Genomic DNA, 25643 nt, shown 5'->3' with positions numbered 1-25643 from the left:
CACTCTTTTTTTTGGCTTACAAATACTGAGGTAAAATACTGACCAAATACTGAACGTGTGAACATGGCCTAATGGAAACACCTGCACCACTTCTGCATTTTTCAATCGCTCCTGGCTTTGGCTTACAGATACTGATGTAAAATACTTACAAAATACTGAAAGGGAGAATATGGCTTAAAAGATGCTGGCAGCTGCGAAGATGCTTCAGGAAACAGTTTCCCTGAACAGTTTTGCCTGGGAAAAGACGTCTAAAAGACGCCGTGTGCACATAGCTTAAAGTTATGTGCAAATAAAGTAGCACTCTGTAACGCTATATGATGTAAACATGAAATGTATGAAATTGGAACTGCATTACTGCTCTAGAAAATATGAAAAATGTAAAATATTTAGCACATAAACTGTCCAATTCATGTGTACCCTACAGCCACAATAAGGCGATTTTCGCTGCTGGGAACCTATCTAGTGTGAATTATTTCTTAGGCTGAAGCCTACATGTATATGGGAAATATGAAATTTGGATTGCATTACTGCTCTAGAAAATAGGAAAAATTGGAGTAATGCAATTCAAATTTCATTTTTTATGTTTGTATACTATAGTGATACAGAGTGCAACTTTATTTGTTGGTTGCAAATAGAGATAGCTACTCTTAGTTTGCACCTGTACACACCCGTTTTCTGTTTGGAAGTGATGGTTAGTCTTTTGATATTTGTATACATAGGCTCTCTGACCGAGCACTCCACCCATCAGCCTCTGGCTGTTTTAATCACAGCAAGATCCTACCTTCCCATATACATGTAGGCTTCAGCCTAAGAAAGAATTCACACTAGATAGGTTCCCAGCAGAGAGAATTGCCTTATCGTGGCTACCGGGTACACATGAATTGTGTGCTAAGTATTTAATTTTTTTCCTATTTTCTAGAGCAGTATTTCAATTCAAATTTCATATATTTCATGTTTCCATGCTATAGAGCTACACAGTGCTACTTTATTTGTTAGTTATATATGGAGATGGCTACTCTTAGTTTTCACCTGTACACACCTGTTTTCTGTTTGGAAGTGACGGTCAGTCTTTTGATAAGGGTATGTGCAGACTGAGTTTATTAAGGAGGTTTTGGAGTGGAAACTCTTCAAATACTCCTTGAAAACTCAAAACTAGTCAAAAACGTAGAGGTTTTGCTCAGTTTCTGCTCCAAAAAATCTGTGTGCACAGAGCCCAAGGAAGTTTCTGTTTGAAAAACTTGTCGGATTAGTTCACCTCAAAAAATTCAATGTGAGCAAGAGTACACAGGTCCTAATGATAGTTTTGGCAGTGACCACAATGAAGTAAAGTTATGTGAGGCCTGTGGAGTTTAGAAATAGGAGTCATACTATATGTTTCCATAGCAGTAGTCCTGACGCATGTGACGAGTACCATATATGAGTGTGACGTAGGCTGTGATTATTCTCCTAGTCAGTCCCAGTCCTGATAGTTCATCCTGGAGACGACTGTCCGGGCTGCCCACTTACTGTATATAAGCCATATAGAAATCCTACTGTTCCCTATAAAGGAGTGTTCCCATTGATCACCACTAACGCGCCACGATTATACCGATAGCTGTTATCACTACGCAATGTCAGATTATCCGTCAGATCGGATCTTGCTGCCTTCTTTGCAGTAATTATCTCTGCGACCGGTCATCTTCCTCCGGACCATGGTGAAATCTGTATGGGTGCACCCCGCCATACTGAAGTGTGAATGACAGAAGTGGCTTCTTGCAGCTGGGAGTATGAATGACTGAAGTGTTGCTGGGCAGGTCTCCGTATAGGGGCATGGATGACGGAGACGCTGGTGTGCGGGTCTCTCTTGTGAGGGGATACGGATGACGGGAAACGGTGCTGTGTGATCAGGCTCAAGCCGGAAGGGGTTAATCTCTCCTGTATTGGTCCTAAACAGTGGCGGCTTCTTGCTGCTATGGGGAAGCAGCTGGTTTTGGGGGAAGGGAGATGGTCACACACACTCACATCCCAGTAATGAGGAGATAGACGCATGCAACACACACAGAGGGAACAGACATATCCACACAGGCGTAGCGCAGGGACGGAGCATTTCTTCAGCTCACACTGACACACTGTTACTGAGGGGCTGACAGAGACATCTCTGCCTCTCCGTCTTTGTGCCTTGCAGCCTGCGTGTGTGTGTGTGTGTGTGAGCGCCTGCAGCAGGGTGTTGTGTGTGTGAGTCTGCGGTAAGGTGTGGGGGTCCTGTGTTGTCTCTGCGGTGCGGGGGGAGTGCTGCTATATGCGATCTGTCTCATCAGTGCAGAGTGTGATCAGACTGGCCCTGCCTGCAGGTGAGTGCTGCTGTGCTCCAATGTCTAGCACACAATGCATGTATGTTCAGCATTGATCGCCCTCTCCCAGCATGTCAGCCTCATCGTTATTAACGTGCATCATCCAGAAGGTGCATCACCCTGCATGCATGCATGTCCCAGCGCCCCAACATCTGCAGATGTCTATGTGAGTGAGCCAGAGGTGGCATGCAGCCGGCTCTGTAGCCTCTCCATCACAGACACTCATCATCCTGTAGAGATGCAGCCGGCTCTACGGCCACATCTACATTAGGATGTAGTGCGCACACTTGTGTTACGAGTTGTGTCACTGTATACGGGCTCAGTCATGAGTCTGCACTTAGGGTTCAGGCTTATTAATAGTCATTTAGATGCTATATTGGTAGTTGGCGTCTCTTTTATGTTACTTAGCTGGTACTGGCATCACATGTAGAGCGCTGATCACACAGTCTGAAGCATTTATCTGCAAGTCTTTCTTGCATATCCATCATGCATTGAGTTATGGGGGGTTTATTTAAGTAAATTGAAATTTAAGGTGGTACCTGAGGTTTTCTTATGTAGATATGGGTAGGTGTGCCAGTGCATACAGGAGGGTAGCTAAGTCTCTCATGAAGGGGAGACGTCCCATCCACATCAGTGCTGTTTCCTTTCCTGGCATGTCCAGGCTGCCCGTGCATGTACACCGTATCAGTCACTCCGGTGACTTGGACATGGTTCTGTATCTGTGTATGTCCCTTCTTAATTCCTATGCACTTACAGCTATTAATATGCAATTATGTCTTATATACACCTGTTATGCATTTGTGTTTCCATTCTTTTTTCTTGGATATCACTTGTTCATCTGTGCTATAACAAGGTTTATCAATGTATAAAATTATTGTCTGTTTATTGGAATTACACTAATAACTAATGGACTGTATTAAATAATATATATATATTAATATATAATATCTCTATATATATTTATAAATATGTATTAAATGGTTCAGTATATTGCAGATATATATTACTGTGTATATTGTATTGTATGGAAGGTCTTGTATTTATTATTAATTATTATTATTATTGCTATTAGCATTAGCCATTTATAGGGGACAGATATTTCTAACATCAAATTCAGCAATAGAAATTAGTAAAATAATATAAAATCTATAAGGAATAAACCTGTTTCTTATATAGGGAGATGTTTATGTATGGGTGTAGCAGAGCTGAGTTTGTCATTTGGTATAGCTGCATTACATTACACTGTGTTCTCTGTGGGTTTCCATAAAGCTGTATTATACCAATATAAACCTACTATTATGACAATGCAAGAAATAAGCTCAGCTCTGCTACATGTGTGCATCTAGCACTACAGCCACACAGGCTCCTTCCCCAGCCCAGCTCTTATGTGCAGTGTTTTGTTGCTGCCAGATCCAGTTGGAGTCACACATTGAGCTTTTCTCCTGGACTATTCACTGTGTCACCATCTTTCATCCCTCACTGTGGGAGTCTTTAGCCACTTACATGTAATATTGTGTGGGCAGGCTGGGTTAGCATTTCCTGGCATGAGGCTTAAACTGGATCTGATCAGTTGTCCAGCGATAAATGACAGGACTTTAGAAGAGATCATGAAAAAACACCAAATCATTCCATTAAGTGCTGCCATTTGTGGCGTGGCACATGGTCAGTACATAGGGACAATTAAAGGGAAAATTAAAGGAACCTGAATCCTAAAGTTCGCAGATCGCAGAAGTAAAACTACTTAGAAGGGCTGCTGCATAGAAATAACATTTTTCAGTCAGTTTCTTTTCAGAGATAAGTGAGATAATGTGGTGACCACATGCACATTTTTAGATTTTCAGACATTAAAGCCATAGAAGAACATCACAGCCAGTCTTTCTGCAGCCCGAATGGCTGATAACAGAGAAAATACATTATGCAGCTCACAGGGAATTTATATGAATACTTGAACGGGAGAAACTGAATATGGAAATTATTTAGACAGAGATAAAGTGTTCTTACTCATTGCACAGAGCCATATATCATGGGCTGACTGCCCCACAAACCACACGGGTCAGTATGGAGGCTGCTTAGTCATCACTTCTTATTTCTCACTTATCCTTTTACCTCTCTGTATTTACTGTATCAGTATTAATATTACAGCCAATGTACCGAGACTTCTTATTAGCATTACTAATACTTTTAGTTACTACTGTTACTTATAGCTACTAATACTAATATTACTACTTATATCTACTACTACTAATGATATGTATAATCACGACTACTATTACCTATAGTTGCCACTATTACCTATAGTTGCCACTAATATTACCTATAGTTACCACTAATATTACCTATAGTTGCCACTAATATTACCTATAGTTGCCACTAATATTACCTATAGTTACCACTAATATTACCTATAGTTGCCACTAATATTACCTATAGTTGCCACTAATATTACCTAGTTACCAGTAATAATACCTATACTTACCAGTAATAATACCTATATTTATCAGTACTTACAGATAATACTACTAATACTACACATCGATTACTTATATTCCATATAGCTGTATTAATAATATGCCATATAATATATACTGCTGATGTTACTTAGAGCTATTACTACTACTACTTCTAATATTACATATAACTAATACTACTAATAATAGCTAGATCTACTACTACGATTATATATAATACCTACTGCTAATATGACTTATACTCTAGCTACTACAAGTAATATTACATCTACGTCTAACATCACATGCTATGTATCTACTACTATTTATTTCCCATCACTACTATTATTTTTATCTACAGCTACTAAATTTAGTTATGACATTTCAAAGAAAACCATAACGTAAAAGCTGCTGGAGACCAAGCCACACAGGAAACTAGTCAGACAGGTGTGTCCCTGGCGGCTTCTCCCCGCCTGCTTCCCTTGTGTGACAGGTCTCTCCCTGCGTGCATGTATTAGGATAGACCTGTTACTACAGGGGGGAGGGCAGGGATAAGCCGTCGGGGACCCGCCTGTCCGACTAGTCTACTGTCCGGCTTTGTCTTTGGTTGCATTTCAAACATACCTGGCTGAAATCATGCAGTCAGTGTCTAATACATGTTGCCTGTCAATCGGGCAGCATGAATCTGCTGTCTGGTTCTCCTTAAAGCCAATGGCCCCATAGGTGGATACACCTGAATCACATTTTTCAGAGCTTGCAGCAGAAGCCTTGATGGGGCCACTGATGTGTGGCTAAAACATGGTGTGAACCCAGCCTTCTAGCTACTCTTACTATCATATAACATCTACTACTAAGGCCACGGCCCCACTATCAGTATTTGATCAGTATTTTTTCTCAGAAGTGGGAGCCAAAACCAGGTGAAGAACAATCAGAGAAAAGGTATAATAGAAACAAGTCACCAATTCTGCATTTATCACCCACTCCTGGTTTTGGCTCCCACTCCTGAGAAAAAATACTGACCAAACACTGATAGTGGGGCCATGGCGTTACATCACCTGTAGCTACTACTATTATCTACAGCTATGACTACTAATTTTACCTATTGTATCATTATATTAACTATAGCTATCTACAGCTATTGCCTGAAACCTCTACTAATGTCACTTATACACAGCTACTACTGGTATTACCTATAGCTGTCACTACTAATATTACTTACAGCTACTACTGGTATTGCTTATAGCTGCTACTACTTATATCACATATAGCTACTACAAATATTACTTATAGCTACTACTTATATTACTTATCTACTAATAGTAATATTATTATCACTCCTGCTATAGCTACCTGTAGCTACTACTACTACAATTACTTATCTACTAGTACTATTACTTATAGCTACAGTTACTACTTATAACAATGTATACTACTATTAATATCACCTCTATCAGCTGGGGGAGATAAGTGGCTCAGAAGTGACAAAAGAATCACATTTTTCTGACAAGATGTATTACAAAGTTTCTTATCTTTGCTTCTACTATTGATTCATGCAAAGTTTCTTGAAACGACAATGACCAAGTAATTACCAATAATTACTACTGCTAGTATTCATAGCTACTATTACCAATACTACTAACAGCTATTGTTACTTATAGATACAAAAGTACTTGTACTGGTATAGAGTTGTCATTTCAAGATAAAATATCTAGGCATTGAATATATATACATATAAATATGTTTAGGTGATGATCCGGAGTCTGTTTTAATGTGGGCACCTGCCTAAGACGGTGGTGGGCAGCAGATAAAAATCAGTGAATGTTAACTTCATTTTTTTTTTACTTTAATGCTACTAACTACTTTAATAACCCCTTTACGACCTATGACGTATAGGTACGTCATTGGTCACCTCCCCCTCGCTGAGCCCACACCTTTTTGATCAGCTGTCATGTGCCCCTGACAGCCATGGGTGGAATCGCAATCCACTCACGGCTGTTAACATGTTAAATGCAGCTGTCAATCTCTGACAGCGGCGTTTAACATGATAGCGCCGGAAGCGCGTCATTAGCTCCTCCCATCGGCACCCCTGTCACATGATTACGGGGCACCGATGGGTTGGCATGACAACCTGGGGTCTGCAGGCGCCGCCCAGCGGTCAGTGCTAATGACAGATGAGCATTTTTGTTACACATAGCAGGGCTGAAGTCTCAAGTCTCCTAAGGAGACTATTGAAGCATGTAAAAAGTAAAAAAAAAAAAAAAAAAAGTTTTTAAAATTATAAAAAAAATAAAAAAAAATTTTTAAAAGTTCAACTCACCCCCCTTTTGCCCCATTCAAATGAAAACAATAATAATAAAAAAATACACATATTTGGTATCGCCGCATTCAGAATCGCCCGATCTGTCAATATCTAAAATGAATTAATCCGATTGCTAAACGGTGTAACGAGAAAGAGAATCAAAACGCCAAAATTACGTTTTATTGGTCTCTGCAACATTGCAATAACGGGCAATCAAAACATTGTATCTATCCCCAAAATGATATCAATAAAAATGTCAGCTCGGTACACAAAAAATAAGCCCCACATCCCAAAAAATGGAGACACTATGGGTCTCGGAAAATGGTGCCATTTGTTTTTTAGTTTTTTACAAAGTTTGGATTTTCTTTTCACCACTTAAATAAAAAAAGAACCTATACATGTTTGGTATGTATGAACTCGTAATGACCCAGAGAATCATAATGGCAGGTCAGTTTTAGCTATTAGTGAACATTTAGTGAACATGGTAAAAAAAAATTGTGGAATTACACTTTTTTTGCAATTTAACTGCAGTTGGAACTTTGTTTCCAATTTTCCAGTGCACTATATGGTAAAATCAATGGCATTGTTCAAAAGTACAACTCGTCCCGCAAAGAACAAGCCCCCACATGGCCATATTGACGGAAAAATAAAAAAGTTACGGCTTTGGGAAGAAGGGGAGCAAAAACAGAAAAACCCAAGGGGTTAAAGGGATTTTCCCACAAACAAAAGTTTATTTTAATCGATATATCTTGGAATAATAATAACTTCCACAATTGGATGTATTTAAATAAAATGTACCTGTGCTGAGATAATCTTATGCATGTGCCGCTGCTGTGTACTGTGTAATGGCTGTGTCTGACCGTACAGGAACATGGTCTGATCATACCACATCTCCTGGGCAGGGGAGGAAGCAAAAGAGTATACAGACATTACAGCATTCCAAGATCTATTGATTAAAATGAACTTTCATTCGTGGGAAAACCCTTTTAACCCCTTTCCGACAACGTCAGTAATAGTAGGTAGCTGCGCCCTGGGACTTATGGACCAGCTACGTAATATTACGCATAATGCGATCGCGCCCGTACACAAGCGGTGTGGGGCAATCGCCGCCGGGTGTGAGCTGATTGTCACAGCTGACACCCGATGCTATGTGCAGGGAGCGGTCCCATACCGCTCCCAGCACATTAACCCCCGCAATGCTGTGATCGAAGTGTCTAACAACCGTGAAACATGCAGGACGGGGACTCGAACATGTCACTTGAGCACGCACGATACATGGTGCATACCAGAGTACCTGATGCAAACTCAAGTAGCGAGCACTTGCGCTCAAGATTAATGACAACTTATTCGATATGATGACCTAATGTTATCAAATTCTGTCGTACCTCTGGGTTTAAAATGTACACGATACCCCTTGAGGGGTCTAGTTTCCAAAATGGAGTCAATTGTGGGGGGGTTTCCACTATTTAGGCACATCAGGAGCTCCCGAAATGCGACATGGCGTCTGCTCTTGATTCCAGCCAATTTTGCATTCAAAAAGTCACACAGTGCTCCTTCCCTTCTGAACCCTAACAGTGTATTTTCCCCACATATAGGGTATTGGCATACTCAGGAGAAATTGCACAACAGCTTTTAGGTTCCATTTTCTCCTCTTACCCTTGTGAAAATAAAAAATTTGGGGCTAATCATTTTTGTGGAAAAAAGTTTGATTTTTTTATTTTCACGGCTCCATGTTATGAACTTCTGTGAAGCACCTGGGGGTTAAGGGTGCTCACCAAATATCTAGATAAGTTCCCTGAGGGGTGTAGTTTCCAAAATGGTGTAACTTGTGGGGTTTTTCCACTGTTTAGGCACATCAGGGGCACATCCGCTAATTATTGAAGCAAATTTTACATTCAAAAAGTCAAATGGCGCTCCTTCCCTTCCGAACCCTGCCGTGCGCCCAAGCAGTGGTTTTCCCCCACACATGGGGTATCGGCTTACTCAGAAGAGATTGCACAACAAGTTGCATGGTGCAATTTCTCCTGATACTCTTAAGAAAATGCAAAAATGACGGCTGAAAAACATTTTTGTGGGAAAAATGTGAAAATTTTATTTTCACGGCTCCATGTTATAAACTTCTGTGAAGCACCTGGTGGTTCAAGGTGCTCACCACACATCTAGATAAGTTCCATGAGAGGTCTAGTTTTCAAAATGGTGTCACTTGTGGGGGGGTATCCACTGTTTAGGCACTTCAGGGGCTCTCCAAACGCAACATGGCGTCCGCTAATTATTCAAGCAAATTTTACATTCAAAAAGTCAAATGGCGCTCCTTCCCTTCTGAGCTCTGCCGTGCGCCCAAACAGTGGTTTTCCCCCACATATGGGGTATCTGCGTGCTCAGGGAAAATTGCACAACAAATTTTGGGGTCCATTCTTTCCTGTTACCCTTGCAAAAATAAACAAATTTGGGTCTAACGTAACATTTTAGTGAAAAAAGTTAAATGTTAATTTTTTTTCTTCCACATTCTAAAAATTCCTGTGAAGCACCTGAAGGGTTAATAAAGTTCTTGAATGTGGTTTTGAGCATTTTGAGGGCTGAAGCTTTTAGAATGGTGTCACTTTTGGGTATTTTCTGTCATAAAGACCCCTCAAAGTCACTTCAAATATGATGTGGTCCCTAAATAAATGGTTTTGTAAATGTTGTTGTAAAAATGAGAAATCGCTGGTCAACTTTTAACCCTTATAGCTGCCTAATAAAAAAACATTTTGGTTCCAAAATTGTGCTGATGTAAAGTAGAGATGTGGGAAATGTTATTCATTAAGTATTTTGTGTGCTATATCTCTCTGATTTAAGGGCGTAAAAATTCAAATTTTGAAAATTGCAAAATTTTCACATTTTTCGCCAAATTTCCGTTTTTTCACAAATAAACGCAAGTGATATCGAAGAAATTTTACCACAATCATGAAGTACAATATGTCACCAAAAACAATCTTAGAATCAGCGGGATCCGTTGAAGCATTTCAGAGGTATTACCTCATAAAGTGACAGTGACTCTTTTTTTGCATGTCATGTTTTAAGTAAAGCTACTTTGTTTATGATACTTCTTGGTATTTTGTCTTCACAAAACTTTATTGATACACTCATGTGTGGATTACATGTGTTTTTAGTACATTTCCATAGTGGAAAAGCACTAAAAACGCATCTGCGTATTTTACTTGCAGATTTTCCACATCTAATATGATTTCATGGGGAAAAGCCACTCATAAAACTCAGTGTACCCACAAAAGAAATTGACATGGTGCAGATTTGAAAAGCCTAGTAGGCATGAGATTTCTATTAATGCCATCCACTTTGCTTCAACTCTAAGATGCTGTATTTTTTCGTGCAGAGAAAGACGCTTCAGGAAAACACCGGAAGTATTTTTCCCGAAGTGTCTTCTTGGCATCTTTTTGGTCGCTTACTCAGTTACTTTGCCCCTAGCATTTTTTTTAATGTGTCTTTAAAGTAGTGAGCCGAAAGCCGTCAGAAGAATGGTCAGGTTGGCTATTTCGGCTATGTTCACACGTTGTGTTTTTGCTACGTTTTTTTTTTCTGCAGGCAAAACCTGCTCTCGTGGCAGTTCAGAAGCAGCTTACAAAAAGCAGGTGTTACTGCACTTTTTGCTGCGTTTTTCAGGATTCCAAAGTTCATCTTTGCTTCAACCACAGAAGCATGAACACAGGTCACCAATGCAAGACATATGTGAAACCATAAAACCAGTTTGGGAAAAAGGGTAATTTGATCAAATTATTTAGTGGAAAAAGATTTTTATATCTGAAAAAATATTGACTTTTCTGAGCAGAAAAGTTCACATGAATTCATGAAAAAATACATAATTACAAATGTAACAGCTGGGGGGGTGAATTGGTCTGGAATAGTTTACCTAAGACATTAGCAGAACTTTGAGTTTGTAGGACACTGTTTACTTTTACACTTTGGTCAGCCCTTGAGGTAACCAGGTATTGTTCAATTTCACACCTGGGTCAGCCAATGTTTACTCTATACATATCACTAATTTAATTAAACTATATTAATCCTAACTGCCATTCTCAGGTGAGGAGACCAGGACATTATAGTTTAACTTGGGAAAATCACAAAAATAAATGTGTTTCACATACTGCTGTAACTGCTTTTTTTCACTAAAAATGCAACAAAACCTGATACCTGTGTTTTTGCTACGTTTTTACTTCGTTTTTGCACTACCCATTGCTTTCTATGCAAAAACGCTGAAAGAAGTGACATGCTGCAGTTTTCAAAAACACAGCAGTTTTCCAATTCAGTCAGGAAAAAAAAAACAATGTGTGTGCATGAGATTTCTGAAATCTCATAGCTTTTGCTAGTACTGTAATACGCAGTTTAAAATTTGCATAAAAAACGCAGCAAAACGCAATGTGTGAACATAGCCTTTAGTCGCTTCACAGCTTTCACAGTCTTACAGTTAAAAGACGTTCAAAAAGACAGAACATATGCACAGGACATTGCAGCGCATATGTTGTTTCTTTTTAAAATTTTTGAAACGCTTTTTCAGGTTATTTCCTGACTAGACCCGTCTGAAAAAGACGCTGAGTGCGCACACCCTTAAGTCTCCCATACACTTTAGACTAATGTAGGATTCACTCGCCGATATCGACAGGTTCAGCCGTGTCATAATTTTTTAGAGTGTGTGTTACTCCTTCCGTTATTTACATTTAAAATTTTAAAAATAAAAGGTATGTTTTATTTTAAGGTCTTTATTAAGGGATCTCAATTTGTGTGTACAGCCGTGACATGTCATCGGCTGACATATCACTTAGCGGCTTTCTCATAGAGAGCACAGGAGCACTTGGCCAAAGAGTCAGAAGAGATGGTGGTTGGCCGAATTTTTTTCCCCAATGTGGAGCTTAGTGTTTGCCACATGTTTTTTTTTTGCCTTCCTCTGGATCAACATGTTAGGCTATGGGTTGAACTAGATGGACTTAAGTCTTCCTTCAACCTTAAAAACTATGTTACTATTCAGATGACGCCCATCTAATATGTGTTGCAAGCTTTAAAGTAGTTTTTGAAATTTTGCAAGTAAACACCTTGCTGATTGCTGACTTTCTTACCTCTGAAATCCCCACTGATTCTAAGTACATGGCTCTAGAGTGCTATATTGGAGTGGATCTGTACTTTGCTGCCTCCGCCAGTCCTATGGACAATGAATATGTGCCTTTGCCCCATTTCAACAGGGCACTTCAGAGCCTTGTTCTTAAGATCAGTGGTTAGGGATATTTTGTTAAGATTGGATAATCCCTTTAACCTCTTCACGACCTATGACGTATAGGTACGTCATAGGCCATGTCACTCCCTTTGATGCTGGCTCCGGGCCCCGGCACTGAGCCTGCATCTTTCCAGGCACATGACAGCTGATTTGATCGTTGTCATGTGCCCCTAACAGCCGCGGGTGGACTCGCGATCCACCCGCAGCTGTTAACATGTTAAATGTTGCCGTCAACATCTGACATCAGCATTGAACTCGCGCAAACCGGATGCGCATCACAAAACTCGCATATCGTCGCCTATGTCACATGATCGCAGGGTGCCGATGGTTTGGCATGACAGCCAGGGGTCTGCAGAAGACCTCCGTACTTGTCATTGCAGATCTCTTATGAATGCTGGCCTGTGGCCGCCATTCATAGGAGATGATGATTTCTGGTACACATAGCAGGGCTATGTGTAGTAGAAGCGATTGGACGATCACGGCTTCAAGTCTCCTCAGAGACTATTGAAGCAAGTAAAAAGTGTAAAAAATGTTTTAAATAACATAAAAGTTGAAATCACCCACCTTTTACCCTATTTAAAAAAATAATACATATATTTGGCATCGCTGCGCTCAGACATGCCTGAGCTATCAAAATATAAAAACAATTAATCTGATCGGTAAACTGCGTAACGAGAAAAAAAATTAAAACATCAGAATTATGTGTTTTTGGTCGCCGTAATATTGGAATAAAATGCAGGCTGTCAAAATATAATAACTACCCCCAAATTGTATCAATAAAAACATCAGCTTGGCGCAAAAAAATAAGCCCTTCCCTAGGCCTAGATCCCAAAAAATGGAGACGCTACGGGTCTCGGAAAATGGCGCCATTTTTTTTGTTCTTACAAACTTTGGATTTTTTTTACCATTTAAAACAGAACCTATACATGTTTGGTATCAGCAAACATGTACTGACCTGGAGAATCATAATGGTAGGTCAGTTTTAGCATTTAGTAAACATGGTAAATAAAATAAAAAAATTATTGTGGAATTGCAATTTTTTTGCAATTTCACTGCACTTGGAATTTTTTTTTCCCGTTTTCCAGTATACTATATGGTAAAATAATGGTGTTGTTCAAAAGTACAACTCGTCCCGCAAAAAACAAGCCCTGACATGGCCATATTGACTGAAAAATAAAAAAGAAGGGGAACAGAAAAAAAGAAAAGCAGAAAATCGCAAGGTCATAAAGGGGTTAATAAGAGATTTTTAAGAGATTTCCAAACTATTTTCATAATGCTGTAGAGTTGCTACTATGTTTTAAATACACATTAATATAAAAGCATGTTGCCATTAAAAAAAGAAAGAAACTTGCTAAAAAATAATCACCTATCATTGTGTGCCTATAGCATCTGTACAGCTCTAGGTGTATTCATGGTAACAGACTACAAACAAACTGTGTGTAGTCTGATCTTATAGTCATACATATTCTGGCCTACATTTTACCCTATAATATTATCCCTACATAATAAGGCCATATGGGATGAGTTGTAGGTGCACTTCATTGTTTACCTCTAGAGGGTGAATATATGTTGTATTCATGTGATCATCACACAAGTGCACAACTTTATAACAGAGAGAAATACATATTGTAAAAAATGTAAAAAAAATCTTTTAGTGCTTAAAAAGGTAAATGAACCTCACCAAAATCCAAATTTTCCCAATAAAAATTTATTCTGAAAAATGAGACATACTTGGTATCACTGCATCTTAAAAAAAAGTATTCTATAACAGTGTATCATTATTTATCCAGCAAATTGAATGTCACAAATTTTTTTTTGACATAATTACTGTTTTTTTTCTATTTTTCCTAATAAAGAGTTTATAAAAAGTTGGATAATAAGTTATGTATACTCCAAACTGATAGCTATTAGATACAACTCATCCCACATTAAAGAGAACGCATACAGCTATATCAACATAAATATTATGGCTCCAGGTATGTGACAATGAAAAAATAAAAAAAAAAATAAATAAAATAAATTATTCATCCTAAAAGACCAAAATGAGACCCTTCTGAAGGGGTTAATAAGACAAAAAAAATATGTAAGGAATAAATGCTGAACAAAAAAATTCCAAATCTACATTACAGTAATAATGAAATCCTCCATTGATGTTTAACATCATAGAAATACCAGAGCGGCTCCACTCATCATGTGGATGGCAGCAATAATTTACCCAGTGTGAAAAAAGGGTATTCATGATAACAAGTATCCATGATGTCAAAATAATTACTCCGAAAATATGCTGAATCTGTAATAAGTAATATCATCATCATCTTCACTGCAAACTCACAGCTCGGAAAAGCTAAATGCGGTCTGATGAGGATATGCTGCTCTCCCAATATTTCTGTTATAGTAAATACTTGCATTCCTATATTCCTATGAAATAGCAATTATGGAGCATCATTTCCTAGGACTTTGCCTTGTACTTTCCCTGTGTTATTCCTCCTGGAAATGTATAACTAAATTGACAACTGAGCACTAAAATGATTTTTGTCAATTGCTATGTCTTACAAAGGGTCAAGACAGATTCTGTAAGGACATACCCCATTGGCAAGTGTAATGATAAAATCCATTTGTCAATTTATTTATACATTTCCAAAAAGAACTGAGGGCCGAGATATCCATTTTCAAGATAATGAAGCAGAATTATTTGTCTTAAGTTAAGTCATTAAGGATTTGGGAGGAATGTCAGAATTACATTGTCACTGGTGCGTTAGATACAACAGACAGTCGCTCTGTATCTGGCTGCAGAAGGTCACTGCATTTGGCATTGCAGACGCCTTCTTAATCCTTCTGATTTTTGGACCCAGCGGCAACCTCCCTCCTGCTCTGATTGACACACCTGGTCTGGGCGTTTATAAACTCTCAGTCTGCCTCAGGGAGATGCTGGTGATATTCTCTTTTTCCCTTGTGAAGGCTTGAAGCTATAGCAGCCGGCTAGCTTCCTCTCTGGTGCCCTTAGAGGATGTTTGGTGTTTTAACTCTGGTGTCTGCTCAAGCTAAGTTTCTCCCCCCTGTGTTTGTCTCCCTTGCTGCCTTTAGTTTATAGTGGGGACTGACCAGTGCTCACCCCCCTCCATATCTAGGGCCTAGCTCTAGGGATATACAGGGCTTAGGTTTCCTGCTTGGCAATTGGTGTGGAACCAATATAGGGATGGTAGGGTAGGCAGAGTGTTATTAGATTTGCCTAGGGGTCTCCACTCCCCCTTTCCCTAGTGTCTGGGCTTCCTTCCCCTCATCCCTTTGTGTTGCTCTTAGTCTTTCCTACACTGTGCGTGACATTCATATTACAACTTATTTTTTGGCAAATGATAATTTCCAGTAGGGCTCAATCAGACTTCCAAGGTTTTTCTTGTGTGTAAAATTATGAAACATTATTCATCAGTGTTTTTGATCCGAGTTTGGTCAGTGTTTTACCATTAGTGTTTTTTACGGATGAAAATAAAATTGCAAAGCATCTTGTATCCAGTACAATGTTAATCACTGACAGCACAGTTATTGTACATTAATGGCATTAATTTGCTGTCCCTGATTTTTACTGACCCATTGACTTGTATGTGTAATTTTGATTTGAAACTCGGATTAAAAATGGACATGTCTCTGTGACTTTTTTGAGGACCTCTTAGTCTGCAAAAAAACATGGCCATGTGAATAACACCATAGGCTATAATGGGTATGTTTCTGTCCGTGTCAATCAGACATCCATGAATTATGTGTGTTCTTTTTTGTTATTTTATTGGACAGAATACAAAGTCCATGGATTTATTCACATGCTTATTTTGCAGACCAGGTGTCAGCAAAAAAATTACAAAGACGTGTCTGTTTTTTAAACAAGTCTCAGGTTCAAATTTCCCATACAAGTCTATGGGTCTGTGAAAAACCACAAACAGCACATGGATGGCATCAGTATACTGTCTGTGATTAACATTGTGTTGCGTAAGAGAAGCTTTTCAATTTCTTTTTTCATTCGAGAAAATCCCCGATAAAACACTGACGGTAAAAACTGACACACTGGTGTAACTCGGGTCCAAAACACAAATAACGTTCAATGTTTTCACTTAGAAGGAAACTCACTGGTGTCTGAATGAGTCCTAGAGGTTAGCAGGGCTTAAGCATTGTACCATGTGTGATTTACAGTACATATACAGTGGGGGAAATAAGTATTTGATCCCTTGCTGTTTTTGTAAGTTTGCCCTCTGACAAAGACATGAACAGTCTATAATTTTAAGGGTAGGTTAATTTTAACATTGAGAGATAGAATATCCCCCCAAAAAATCAAGAAAATCATAGTGCATAAATTAGATTAATTTTTTTGCATTTTGCAGTGAGAAAGAAGTATTTGATCCCCTACAAACCATTATGAGTTCTGGCTCCTACAGACCAGTAAATAAACTCGTTACTTGCATTAAAGACAGCTGTCTTACATAGTCACCTGTATAAAAGACTCAATTAATCAGTCAAACTCTAACCTCTATAACATGGGCAAGACCAAAGAGCTTTCTAAGGATGCGAGGGACAAGATCCCCCTGACATGTGCGCAACCCTCATCATTAGCTACAAAAAAACGTCTGACTGCTGTGCTTGCCAACAAGGATTTTGTCACCAAGTATTAAATGTTGTTTGACAGAGGGATCAAATACTTATTTCTCACTGCAACATGCAAAAAAAATGTATCTAATTTATACAATGTGATTTTCTTGATTTTTTGGGGGGATATTCTATCTCTCAATGTTAAAATTAACATACCCTTAAAATTATAGACTGTTCATGTCTTTGTCAGTGGGCAAACTTACAAAAACAGCAAGGGATCAAATACTTATTTCCCCCACTGTATATATATAAACAGTTCCCAACCTGGCATTGCTTTTAAATTATTAAACTAGAACTATAGTGAATGTAAAAAGTCTACACATCCACATTAAAACAACAGGATAAATGAAGAACAAGAAGAATAATTTCTCAACTTTTTTCAGGGAATTCTTCTTCTCATCAACTTTTTAGGAGGACAGAAGGTTTTGATGCAAAATTGATTGATACTTGGAACATAATCCCCTCCATCATGAATAAAGCTATAGTTCAAGCTGGAAAAAGGCAGCCCCAAAGCATAATGCTGCCTCCACCATGCTTCACTGTGGGTATGGTGTTCTTTTGGTGATGTTTAATGTTAGCTTTATGCCAAACATGCCTTTGGAAGTTATTGCCAAAAAGTTCGACTATGGTCTCATCGGACCATAACACGTTTTCCTACATGCTTTTTTGTAGATGTCATGTAAGTTTTGGCAAAACATAGGCAGATTTGGATGGATTTTTTGGAAGATAAGGCTTATATCTTGCAACCCTACCCCATAGGCCAGACATCTGAAGAATACAGGAGATTGTTGTCACATGCAGTATACAACCAGTAATTGCCAGTAATTCCTGCAGCTCCTTTATTGTTGCTGTAGGTCCATTGGCATCCTCCTAAACAACTTTTCTTGAGTTTTCATCAAATCATGAGGGACATCCAGTTCTACATAATGTCAGTGTTGTACTAAATTTAAGTCACTTCTTGATGACCGTCTTCATAGTGTTCCATGGTATATCTAATGCCTTGGAAATTGTTTTATACTCTTCTGCTAATTGTTAACTTTCAACAATGAGATCCCTTTGCTATGTTATAAGCTGTTTACTAGCTATGGCTTTTGCTGTAAAATGCAGCTAAGACAATGTCAGGAAAATCCTACTAGGGCAGCTAAGCTTTATATGAGGTTAATCAGAATCACTGTAAATGATGGCAGCTATGTACTACTACTTAACATGAGTTTAAATGTGATTGGCTAATTTTGAACACAACCGCATCCCAATTATAGGACGGTGTTCACACTTATACAACCATATTATTTTAGTTTTCTTATTTTTCTTCACCCAAAAATGATTTCAGTTTGTTTCTCAATGGATTTGTCTAAAATGTGAGTGACAAAAGGTAGAAAAAGTTCTGAAATGATTCTTCTTGGTGTTATTTTATTTGATTGACTAGAACCCAGCATTTTAACAGGGGTATGTACACTTTTTATATACACTGTACATCCTGTAGATGTCCTGGGGCACATTGCACAGAGGTAGCGCACTGAACTTGTATGGTGCACCAGCATAAAAAATCAATCTCCCCTATGTTTCAGTATCTAGTGATAACCAAATGTATAGATTTTTGGCTTCCTTTTTATTGGATTATCTTTAAGCAGCAGTGTGCAGCACACCATGTCTTCAGACACAATTGCAAATATGTGCAGCATAAGAGCAATTTACTATAACCCATACATATCTGAAAATACGTTCAACTGGTGAAGAGCTTAGATGTTTCTCTAGAGATATTCACAGACTTGCATTTATTATCTGACTCACAAGACTGCGAGAAGAGATGCGATCTCCATCTCTTGACCTAATCTTCTTGTTGATGTCATTGTCTTGTAGGCTATTTTACATTAGTTGTTGTCACTGAGAAATGTTCATTTGTCACAAGGTTTGCATTACTGTATATTATTATGGCTTATTTCTTATTATGGATTTTCATTTAAATAACAGTCTTTTGCTGCCGTGGAGTATGAAAGCTTTATATACAAGACAGATGAGGAGTAAAAAATAACCAAAAGAAGAATAAAGTTTCAGAAAGTTGTGGATAAAATTGCTACAAAAAGTTTTTTTCTGTGTCTGCCTTGGATTACCTCTAATTTTTTAATTCATCAGATAGCCAGTCTCTGGGATGTCTGAAGTCATTTAATCTCTTAATAACCAGTCCGATTTTTTTTTCCTTTTTCTTTTTTGAGTTTTAGCTTCTTTTCAGCAGCCATATTTTTTGGATTTTTTACAGTTTTAGTAAATTGTAATATTGAATTTCTATAAAGAAGTGTTTTTTGCCAAATATAAATATTGCGTAAATTCTAATATATTTAAACAATATATAGATTATCAGTTTTATAACAAACACATGACAATTAAAATCAATGAAAAATGAGGAAGAAGGATGTAAAGTTAAAACATCATGATATATACACTGCTCAAAAAAATAAAGGGAACACTCAAATAACACATCGTAGATCTGAATGAATGAAATCTTCTCATTGAATACTTTGTTCTGTTCAAAGTTGAATGTGCTGACAACAAAATCACACAAAAATCATCAATGGAAATCAAATTTATTAACCAATGGAGGCCTGGATTTGGAGTCATCCCCAAAATTAAAGTAGAAAAACAAACTACAGGCTGATCCAGCTTTGATGTAATGTCCTTAAAACAAGTCAAAATGAGGCTCAGTATTGTGTGTGGCCTCCACGTGCCTGAATGACCTCCCTGCAATGCCTGGGCATGCTCCTGATGAGGTTGCGGATGGTCTCCTGTGGGATCTCCTCCCAGACCTGGACTAAAGCATCCGCCAACTCCTGGACAGTCTGTGGTGCAACGTGACATTGGTGCATGGAGCGAGACATGATGTCCCAGATGTGCTCAATCGGATTCAGGTCTGGGGAATGAGCGGGCCAGTCCATAGCTTCAATGCCTTCATCTTGCAGGAACTGCTAACACACTCCAGCCACATGAGGTCTGGCATTGTCCTGCATTAGGAGGAACCCAGGGCCAACCGCACCAGCATATGGTCTCACAAGGGGTCTGAAGATCTCATCTCGGTACCTAATGGCAGTCAGGCTACCTCTGGCGAGCACATGGAGGGCTGTGCGGCCCTCCAAAGAAATGCCACCCAACACCATTACTGATCCACTGCCCAACCGGTCATGCTGAAGGATGTTGCAGGCAGCAGATCGCTCTCCACGGAGTTTCCAGACTCAGTCATGTCTGTCACATGTGCTCAGTGTGAACATGCTTTCATCTGTGAAGAGCACAGGGCACCAGTAGCGACTTTGCCAATCCTGGTGTTCTGTGGCAAATGCCAAGCGTCCTGCACGGTGTTGGGCTATGAGCACAACCCCCATCTGTGGATGTCGGGCCCTCATACCACCCTCATGGAGTCAGTTTCTAACCATTTGTGCAGACACATGAACATTTGAGGCCTGCTGGAGGTCATTTTGCAGGGCTCTGGCAGTGCTCCTCCTGTTCCTTCTTTCACAAAGGCGAAGGTACAGGTCCTACTGCTGGGTTGTTGCCCTCCTACAACCCCTCCACGTTTCCTGGAGTACTGGCCTGTCTCCTGGTAGTGTGGCACCCCAGGGGTCTGGTTTCCACAGTAACAGCAATGTTATGTCTGAGAGCAGGTGGGAGGTCTCTTGGTCAGGAATCCTATGCATGCCACACCTCCTGCCCAGTCCTGGGAGGGGAAGAACTTCCCCTATGTAAACCTGGGGCTGAGGCAGGGTTAGGGAGTTCAGAGGGAGAGTTCAGCCAGGAGGGCTGACAGGGAGCTGTGGCTCCAGCTGGGCCCAGCTCCTGGGCCATGCCAGAAGTAGAGACAGAGAAGAGAAGCAGCTATGGGAAGAAACAACAGGAGCTCTGTGGGAGCAGTGTTACAAGGAGTCTGGGGCTGGCAGCTGCAGAGCTCGCCCTGACTGAGAAGATTTCTTACCGGACCCGGAGTCCGAGGCTGTGGGGACTAACTCCTATCCAGCAGCAGAAACCGACCGGCAGGGGATTTCAGGTCCTCTGGCCAAGAAACCCGAAGGCACGGTCACACGTGTGGGACCAGCACCGCTGTCGTGGAGCGGAAGCTACTAGAAGGCCCCGAGTCACCGGCCATATGGGTGAGCACCACACGGTACACTCAGGGACGTGGGCTACTTATACCCGCCTCTAGCAAGGTAGCCAGAAGAGTACAGTTAGTTTGGGAGGCCTACAACTCCGCCTGGCCAGGGGAGATCTCATCTGCTCAAGGACTGACCAGGCCCCAATCGCTAGCAGTACTCCGGGAGGGTCTATCTTTGTCACCAGTAAAGACCCTGAACTACACCGTACCGTCTCCGAGTGGTTCCTGCTACCCCCATCATCCACGTCGGCTGCCCTGAGGCCATACCCCTCCCGTTGGGGGTTATACTATCACGCTGCACAATCCTACCACCGGCCTCAGCGGTCTGCCCTGCAGCAGCAGCTCCTTAGCTGTACTCAACGGGTGGCATAGTCGTCCAACATCTACCGCTGATACAGCGCCACTTAGTCTGACTCCCTGGGCACGGACCGGATCACCGCCACGAGACTCCAACCCTCAAAAGATCCGGCTCCGGGTAAGCTCCCGCGTGCGCAACGCAGCGCGACACAGGCCCAGGGGCGCGTCAGTAGCACCTCCAGCCTCTGGACACTACGCTGACAGACACAGCAAACCTTCTTGCCACAGCTCGCATTGATGTGCCATCTTGGATGAGCTGCACTACCTGAGCAACTTCTGTGGGTTGTAGAGTCCGTCTCATGCTACCACGAGTGTGAAAGCACAACCAAGATTCAAAAGTGACCAAAACATCAGTCAGAAAGCATTGGTACTGAGATGTGGTCTGTGGTCCCCATTAGCAGAACCACTCCTTTATTGAGGGTGTCTTGATAATTGCCAATAATTTCCATCTATTGTCTATTCCATTTGCAAAACAGCATGTGAAATTGATTGTCAATCAGTGTTGCTTCCTAAGTGGACAGTTTGATTTCACAGAAGTTTGAATTACTTGGAGTTATATTCTGTTGTTTAAGTGTTCCCTTTATTTTTTTGAGCAGTGTAAATGTAAAAAAAGATGGCATAGTAAGCTCAGTACAAATGCATGAACAAGGGCGAAGTATTATTCTAATATAATATAGTTAATTATTCAAAATAAAGCCAAAGTTCATAAATATACACATTGAAATCAATAGTACTGATCACACTTGATGAATAGAAAGATAAGCACATCGGCCTTAACCTCCGACCGCAAGGAGCATTTTGACCCAACATCATCTGGGGTGATATGTACATTAATCTTTTTCTACTTCTGAGTTTTTTGGGCATATAAGTTTAAATAAATTATAATATTTTTAGAGCTGTTTTAAGATACATATACATTACTGTGTAATTTATAGAATTTTTCTTTGTAATGCAAATATAGTAGAAAAACAATTTTTTACATTTTTTTATTATTATTTATACTTTTGACAGTTCACATCAAGCAACCTATTGAATGAAGTCTCAGGTTATTACAGTCATTTGGATATCTAATATGTGTATTTTTATGAATAAAAAATATGTATTATATACATACATATTGTATATACAGCGGGTGAAATAAGTATCAAACATGCCACCAATTTTCTAAGTAAATATATTTCTAAAGGTGCTATTGACATGAAATTCTCACCAGATGTCAGTAACAAGCCATCCAATCCACACAAGCAAAGAAATCAAACCATACAGTAGATGTCCATAAATGAAGTTATGTATAATAATGAGAAATGACACAGGGAAAAAATGAAGAAAGAGAGGTGCAAAAAGCCATGGAAAGTCATGACACCAGCTGAAATGTATCAGTAATTAGAAAGCAATCCTGTCACTTAGTGAAAAATATCAGTTGGTTTAACTGATGGCCTATAAAAAGTGTCTCATTACTAAAGTGCCACACAAGAAATATATGATAATAGGTAAAACCACTAAGTTGTCCAAGACCTTCGCAACCTTATTGTTTCAAAACATACTGATGGTATTGGCTGCAAAAGAATTTTTAAACTACTGAAGATTCTGGTGAGCACTGTGGTGCCATATTCTGGAAGTGGAAAGAAAATCTTTTGTAGCGTCGGCGTCCCTGCCTCCTGCTAGTTCCCCTCACCTCTCCACTCCGTGCCCGGCGTCCTCCTCCCGCTCTGCTGGCAGCGCGCGCTGCTTCCCGGCCACTGTGCTTAGGGTGCGCGCGCGCACGCTCCCCCTCTCTTAAAGGGCCGCGCGCGCCGTCCTAAGGAGTCCCCGGCCAATGGCCGGAGGACCTCACCATATATAAGGCACCTCCTCCAAAATGGAGGTGCCCGAGCAATGTTGTTGCAAAGCCTTCACTCTGCTTCAGCCCTCAGGTCCCGTTACCAGTTACCTGCCAGTCACCTGCCAGATTCCTGCTTGATACCTGCCTGATATCCGTTTACCTGCTTGCAAGCCTGCGGTCCGACGGTCTGCCTTCTGACACCTGTCAGTCTGTCTATGGACCAGCCTGCCCGCTTACCTGGGAGCGCTCGCCTGCTACTTGTCTGCTAGCCTACCTGGAGGCTCCGCCGTCACTTGCCGTGACCACCTGCCTGCCCAGAGACTCTTGCCTGCTCACCTGGGAGCGCTCACCTGCTACCTGTCTGCTAGCCTACCTGGAGGCTCTGCCGTCACTTGCCGTGACCACCTGCCTGTCCAGAGACTCTTGCCTGCTCACCTGGGAGCGCTCACCTGCTACCTGTCTGCTAGCCTACCTGGAGGCTCTGCCGTCACTTGCCGTGACCACCTGCCTGTCCAAAGACTCTCGCCCGCTCACCTGGGAGCGCTCACCAGCCACCTGCCTGCTGTCCTTCTACCCAGAGACTGTCCCTGTCCCTTGCCGTGAGTACCCGTCCTTCTACTCAGAGACTGTCCCTGTCACTTGCCGTGACTACCTGCCCTTCTACCCAGAGACTGTGCCTGTCACTTGCCGTGACTACCTGCCCGTCTTCCCTGGGAGCCACCCACTTCCTTACAAGGACCGCCCCCTTGTATAGTTGCCCAGAGGTTCCGCCTCCCAGACCCGTTACATCTTTCATCATAAACCCGCCATGACCAGGTTCTCTCTGCAAGATTTCAGAAAGAGGAGTGAAAATAATTATCAGAAGAGTTGTCCAAGAGCCAAGGACCACCTGTGGAGAGCTACAGAAAGACCTGGAATCAGAAAGTACAATTGTTTTAAAGAAAACTAAGAAAACTATAAGCAAAGCACTCAACCTCCATGGCTTGTATGCACGTTCACCACGAAAACACAAAAAGCATGTTCAAGCATGTTTAAAGTTAACTTAACCATATTTAGACAAGCCTGTGAAATACTGGGAGAATATAGTCTGGTCAGATAAGACCAAAATTGAGCTCTTTGGATGCCATTTTATGCTCCATGTTTGGAGACCAAAAGGCACTGCATATCACCCCAATAACACTATACCAACAGAGCAGTTTGGAGGTGGGAACATCATTGTGTGGGTCTGTGTTTCAGCATATGGCACTGGCAAACTTCATATAATTGAAGGAAAGCTGAATGGTCAAATGAACCGAGTCATTCTTTATAAAAATCTGCTGACATCTACCAGGATGATGAAGATGAAACTAGGATGGACATTTCAGCAAGATAATGATCCCAAACACACAGCCAAGGAAACTCTCAATTAGTTTCAGAGAAAGAAAATAATGCTGCTAGAATGGCCCAGCCAATCATTTGACTTTAATCCAATACAACATTTATGGAAGGAACTAAAGCTCAGAGTTCATAGAAGGAGCCCACAGGACCATCAGAATTTGAAGAGGGTTTGTGCAGAAGAATGGGACAAAATCACACCTGAGCAATGCATGCGACTAGTTTCTCCATACACGAGGCGTCTTGAAGCTTGTCATCACCAACAAATGATTTTGCACGAAGTATTAAATAACTTTCAGTAAGTGTGTTCAATACTTTTTCCTTGTGTCATTTCTCATTATTACACCAAATATAATTATAATTTATCATTTATTTTTACAAGGACTCCGACCAGAAATGGCAGGAATTGCCTATTTAGCCAATCACTTGCTCGGGTGGGTCCCCACAATGGCTGGTGTTTGATTGAGTGCATATTTCTGGCTATTTCCTGTATCTAAAGACAAGAACAGTAAGTAGAGACTGGCTAGAGCTTGGTAAGCATTCTGATAGGGAAGAATACCCCTTCTTTTATTTTTTTAGTTTTTTTTTACCAGTCTGAGTCCTTTAAAAAAATTGTATTCACTGCAGAAACTCTTCAAACTTGGCTGAAAAAGTAAAGAAGATAATTTAGGTTTTGTCTTTTAACTAACAGGGCTCATCATTGGATGGCTCATTATAGAAAATTTTAATCACTTACTCTCACAAACTACTAGTGGCGTAGTCTGGAGGCGTAGCTTATAATATCTCAGGGGTGCATTGGCACACAAAGCCTGCTCACCAGTTACTTATATGTTCTGGTGGGAGATGCATCAAGTTGGTCATGAGACTGTCAATTCAAAGTACATACTAATGGTCAACGCTTAACAGCAAAAGTTCTTAGAAATTTACAGAAAGACTATAACAAATTATCTTTGACTACATACTTGTTCTTAAACTTTGACTGGGATG

General features: G+C 40.4%; 1 protein-coding gene across 1 annotated transcript in view; it reads left to right on the top strand.

Moving 5' to 3' along the window:
• Positions 1-1744: 1744 nt before the first annotated feature.
• Positions 1745-25643, top strand: part of ASIC1 (acid sensing ion channel subunit 1) — a 457916-nt gene continuing 434017 nt past the window's right edge. The window contains exon 1 of the mRNA XM_073662834.1: positions 1745-2330. The gene's annotated coding sequence lies outside the window, so the exon portion shown is untranslated. The remainder of the gene's footprint in view (positions 2331-25643) is intronic.

The sequence above is a fragment of the Phyllobates terribilis genome, unplaced genomic scaffold, assembly GCF_046119375.1.
Source record: "Phyllobates terribilis strain yellow unplaced genomic scaffold, ASM4611937v1 Scaffold_2__4_contigs__length_985480577, whole genome shotgun sequence".
Lineage (NCBI taxonomy): Eukaryota > Metazoa > Chordata > Amphibia > Anura > Dendrobatidae > Phyllobates > Phyllobates terribilis.
Note: the sequence above shows the minus strand (reverse complement) of the source record. Positions and strands in the feature narration are given on the sequence as shown.